This window comes from Apium graveolens, chromosome 9, assembly GCF_009905375.1.
Source record: "Apium graveolens cultivar Ventura chromosome 9, ASM990537v1, whole genome shotgun sequence".
NCBI lineage: Eukaryota > Viridiplantae > Streptophyta > Magnoliopsida > Apiales > Apiaceae > Apium > Apium graveolens.
The window spans coordinates 191,159,190-191,164,450 of NC_133655.1; the positions used below are offsets into that span (position 1 = coordinate 191,159,190).

General features: G+C 38.8%; 1 non-coding gene across 1 annotated transcript; it reads right to left on the reverse strand.

The window, feature by feature from the left end:
- Positions 1-4,036: 4,036 nt before the first annotated feature.
- Positions 4,037-4,143, reverse strand: LOC141688601 (small nucleolar RNA R71). The gene has a single exon (XR_012562035.1). It is a non-coding gene; the product is annotated as a small nucleolar RNA R71 (small nucleolar RNA).
- Positions 4,144-5,261: the final 1,118 nt, after the last annotated feature.

Sequence of the window (5,261 nt, forward strand, 5' to 3'; positions counted from 1 at the left end):
AAGGATTAAAGCCAGAGATTAAGAGTGGAGTTGTAGCCTTACAACTCAAGACGTATACTTTGGTAGTTCAGGATGCCTTAGTAATAGAAAGTGACCAGAGGTTAGCTGCTAAGGAGAAAGGTGAGAAGAAGATAAAGTTTGAAGGTGGACCTGCAAGGTCAGAACAAGAAGGAGAAATCCAGAAGTTTCAGCGCCGGTTTGGAAAGAATAAAGATAGGAAGTTCAGGAGACAGAATTTCCTGCAAGCTAGGCCTAGTACTACCTCAGTTAGTTCTACTCCGACAAAGTTCAATGACCCAGTGATTAACTGTAAGACATGCGGAAAGAAGCACAGTGGTTAGTACAAAGAGAACGTCAATTGTTTCAAGTGTGGCCAGAAGGGTCATTATTCCACTAAGTGCAAATCTGAGAACCAAGGAGTAACCTGTTTCAGCTGTGGCAAAGTGGGGCATATTGTTAGGAATTATAGATTAGTTACCCAGGGCAGTGTAGGAAGAAGTGTGTCCCAAGGACCAGCAACAAGTATCGCCAGAGCTAGAACTTTCAAGATGACTAAGAAATCTCCGACTCAGGATTCCGATGTAGTTGCAGATACGTTTTCTCTTAATTTCGTACCTGTTAACGTTCTATTTAATTCGGGAGCGTCCAAATCTTTTATATCCATGAACTGTGTGAATAAAATGCAATTAATGTTGGAAGACTTACATGAACCTTTGACTATAGAGGTGGCCAATGAGGATAAAGTGCCTGTAAGTCAATTCTGTCCTAAGTGCTCCATAGAGATTTTAGGACATTCTTTTCCTGCCGACCTGATACCTTTTGAATTAGGAGAATTTGATGTTATTTTAGGCATGAATTGGTTGTCCCTGTCTAAGGAAAATATTGACTGTAAGAAAAAAAAAGTTGTTATGTATACCACAGATAATGTAAGCGTAAACTACCAAGCACAGAAGTAGGACAAGAAGTTTCTTTTAGTACTGCAAGCAAAGAAATTGTTGCAGCAAGGATGTGAAGCATATTTAGATCATATGGTGGACACTAAGAAAGAGACCCCTATCTTGGATGAGATTCCTATAGTAAGAGAGTATCCCGATGTCTTCCCAGAAGAATTTCCAGGATTAGCACCTGATCGAGAAATAGAGTTATCCATTGACTTGATACCAGGAGCAAAACCAGTTTCCAAAGATCCATATCGAATGGCTCCAATGGAAATGAAAGAATTGGACAAGCAACTTCAGGAACTGTTGGATAAAGGAGTCATCCGACCAAGTGGTTCTCCGTGGGGTGCTCCAGTGTTATTCATAAAGAAGAAAGATGGAAGTATGAGGTTATGCATTGACTATAGAGAATTGAACAAGTTGACAATAAAGAACAAGTATCATTTGCCGAGGATTGATGATCTGTTTGACTAGTTGAAAGGAGCATTTTTTTTTTCAAATATTGACTTAAGATCTGGCTACCACCAACTGAAGATAAAACCTGAAGATATACCCAAGACTGCATTTAGAACAAGGTATGACCATTACGAGTTCTTAGTGATGTAGTTTGGATTGACCAATGCACTAGCGGGCTTTATTGATTTAATGAAGCGGGTGTATAAGGAGTACATGGATAAGTTTGTTATTGTATTTATTGATGACATCCTCATATATTCAAAGACTCCAGAAGATCACGCAACGTACCTAAAGATTGCCCTTCAGAGGTTAAGAGAAAAACAATTTTATGTGAAGTTTTCCAAGTGTGAGTTTTGGTAATAGAGGTACAGTATCTTGGACATGTGGTAAGAAAGGAAGGTATCAAGGTATACCCTGTAATGATCGAAGAGGTATTTAATTGGGAGCAACCAAAGACTCCACCGGAAGTGAGAAGTTTTCTTAGGCTAGCAGGATATTACCGAAGATTTGTAAAGGATTTTTCTAAGATTGCATCTTGATAAGTGGATTTTATATCTACTTGGAATGCTTCATTAAAAGCTTAAGTTGATGTTTTGGACTCAAGTTGTTGGTATTTTGATGTGTTTTTGTGTTTTTGCTTCTCAGGCATTAGTTGGAGGATGAATGGAGCTTTTATTGAATATATGCTGAAACGATCCAAGAATCTGAAGTCAAGGCCATTCCAAATTTGTAGAGGATCTCGAGATCTTCGCATGGACTGCTTATTCATCAAATTCTGATGAGTGGAGCAAAAGTTACAGCAAAAAGAAGAAAATTCAGAATTCCAACTATAGAAGCACGGCGCGCCCGCACTGGAAAGTGGGGCGGCCGCGTTGAAACAACAGAAGCACGGCATGCCCACGTTGAGAAGCGGGGCGGCCGTGTTGGAACCACAGAAATAATCCTGATTCCAGTGTGATTTTGAGAGTCTGGAAGCCCAGAACGACCAGAAGCCTACATATATCAGTACAAATAAGTTTTTAACAACAAGGAGACCTGGGAGAGTAATAAGAAGAACTAGAGAGCATGAGAAGGCTACGGAGAATAAGACTTTTGTTTTCTTTAATAATGTTGATACTTGGATGCTTGTTTTCAATTTGTCTTTAAACCCTAATACTCTTATATTGTTTATTATCATGATTTCATTGGAACCCATGTTGATGATGAGTTTGATTATGAACTAATCGTTATCGTGGGGTTCTAACGGATTTACTTATGGATTTCTTTAGTTAATTTGTTCAATATCTTGGTGTGTGGTGATTGATTGATATCTTAGTATTGTTTGTGCTTATTCATCTTATGTGCATAGACAATATATAATATATCGTGTTAATCTCTATTGAAGCGAAAGTGAATATAGAGATTTTGAACTTTCCATGCTAGCATAGGTCAATGTATAATTGTTATGCATGATTCGTAGGTAATTTTACCCATCTTACTTTCCCTATGTAATCATGATAGATAACTTACGTGTTAAACCGTTATGTTTTCAGTTCTTATAGACATATAAGGACTAAGCATAATTGGTGTCTATTCAGCTTCTATCTCTTATGTGGATGTCTGGTATTATGGTATTCGTACAACGTAAGTTGGTATTTACTAGTTTCGTGTTATCTGATTAGTATCATTACCATTACATGCTAAGGTTAAGAACAAAAAGGCTATGGAATGAAGTATTTAATGAAGTTAGGATCCCATGTTTGTCTCATATAAGTAATTCAACCTTAATTCTCTTAGTTAATGCTATTTAGTATAATCTCTTAGTTTAATCAAAACTCAAATTGTTATTTATCTTAACATTGAATGATAGCCATACTATTATTGCATAGGTGCATAATCTTAAGTCAACTAAAAAGAGTCTCTATGGGAATGAATCTGATTTATATCTTATACTATTTGTGAATGCGTATACTTGCGTGTAATTTAGCGCGTGTGTTCGCCCTAACAAGTTTTTGGCGCCGCTGTCGGGGACTCGGTGCTAATTTTTGGTTTATGTACTTGTCATCAGTGGTCATTAAAGTTCACTGACTCGGACTCTTTTACTTTCATAGTTTACTTGTTGTGTTGTAGGTACTCATTACAATGGGAGATCCAGCAGCACGAACGAAAACCTTGATGGATTTTTCTCAACCCAAGATCAATGACATTCAGTCTAGCATTTTCAGACCAGCCATCTCGGCTAATACATTTGAAATCAAGTCTAACATGATTCAATGGGTGCGGAATTCAATCCAGTTTGGGGGTTCTCCAACGGAAGATCCCAATATGCACATTAGGGGTTTCATTGAGATTTGCGATACCTTCAAGTTCAACGGTGTTTCTGAAGATGCTATGAAGCTGGAGGTTAATCGTACTCTGGCAACTTTACGTAGGGCAGAGTTTGGTTTTTTGGGGGTGATAGTGGAAAAGTTGACAGATAAGTCACCCTTACTGCCACTCTACAGAAACGTACATGAGATTTTCACCTCATAAGACTATTCCCATTCTCTCTGAGGGACAAGGCTAAGAGCTGGTTACACTTTCTACCAGCTGGTTCGATTACTATTTGGGAAGATCTTGCTCAAAAGTTTCTCACTAAATTCTTCCCTATGGCAAAGAAAGCTGCAATCAGGAATGCTCTTACTCAAATTATGCAACAATCAGGAGAATCTTTATATGAAGCTTGGGAGCACTACAAGGAGATGCTTAGAAAGTGTCCTCATCATGGAATGCCTGATTGGATGATCATCAATTATTTTTATAATGGTTTGGGAGCACAGTCCAGACCCATGCTCGATGCAACATCAGGTGGAGCCTTATGGGCTAAGATCTATGATGAAGCTTATGATCTAATTGAACTGATGGCTGCTAATGAATATCAGTATCCAACTCAGAGATTGCCACATGGCAAGGTAGCAGGAGTTCTTCAAGTGGATACAGTTACAACTATCACTGCTTAACTAAAGGAGTTGTCTATGAAGATCGGTTCTCTGGCTAACTATAGTGTTAATCAGATAACTAGTGTTTGTGAGCTTTGTGCAGGTTCGCATGTGACGGAGCAATGCGCTATATCTAGTGACTCAGCTCAGTTTGTGAGCTACATTCAGAGATCGCAGCAGCCAGTTCCTGACACTTATCATTCTGACAACTGGAATCATCCTAACGATAGTTGGAGCAACAATCAGAATGTGATGCAACAGCCATTCCAGCAGTTTGGAAACAATCAATTTAATTCTCCTAGTTTTCAGGAACAATTTGCACCAAGACAACAACTCCAACTTCAACAACAAACTTAAGATGCAGGTCTATCTTCGAATGAAAATTCTGAATTGGAGGAGTTGCGGCTTATGTGCAAAAAACCAGGCTCTTATATGCCAAAGCCAAGCTGTTTCTATCAAGACTCTGGAGAACCAGATAGGATAAATTGCTAATGCCTTATTGAATCGACTACCAGGAATACTTTCTAGTGATACAGAAGTTCCAGGAAAGAGGGAAGCAGAAGAGTGGGTTAAGGAAATCACATTGAGGTCTGGGAAGGTTGCAAGCTCTGAAAAATCTCAAGTTCCAGAATCTAAAGTTTTGGATGAAGAAGATGTGCAGAAGGAAGCAAAAGTGGAATCAAGGAAGAAAACTGTGGAACACACTCCTCCTCAGGGTAATACAGGGGAGAAACAGGTCTATCCTCCACCTCCTTTTCCTAAGAGGCTGTAGAAGCAGAAGTTGGATAAGCAATTTGCTAAGTTTCTGGAGGTGTTCAAGAAACTTCATATCAACATACCTTTCGCTGAAGCTCTTGAACAGATTCCTAGCTATGCGAGGTTTATGAAAGGTATTCTCTCTCAGAAAGTG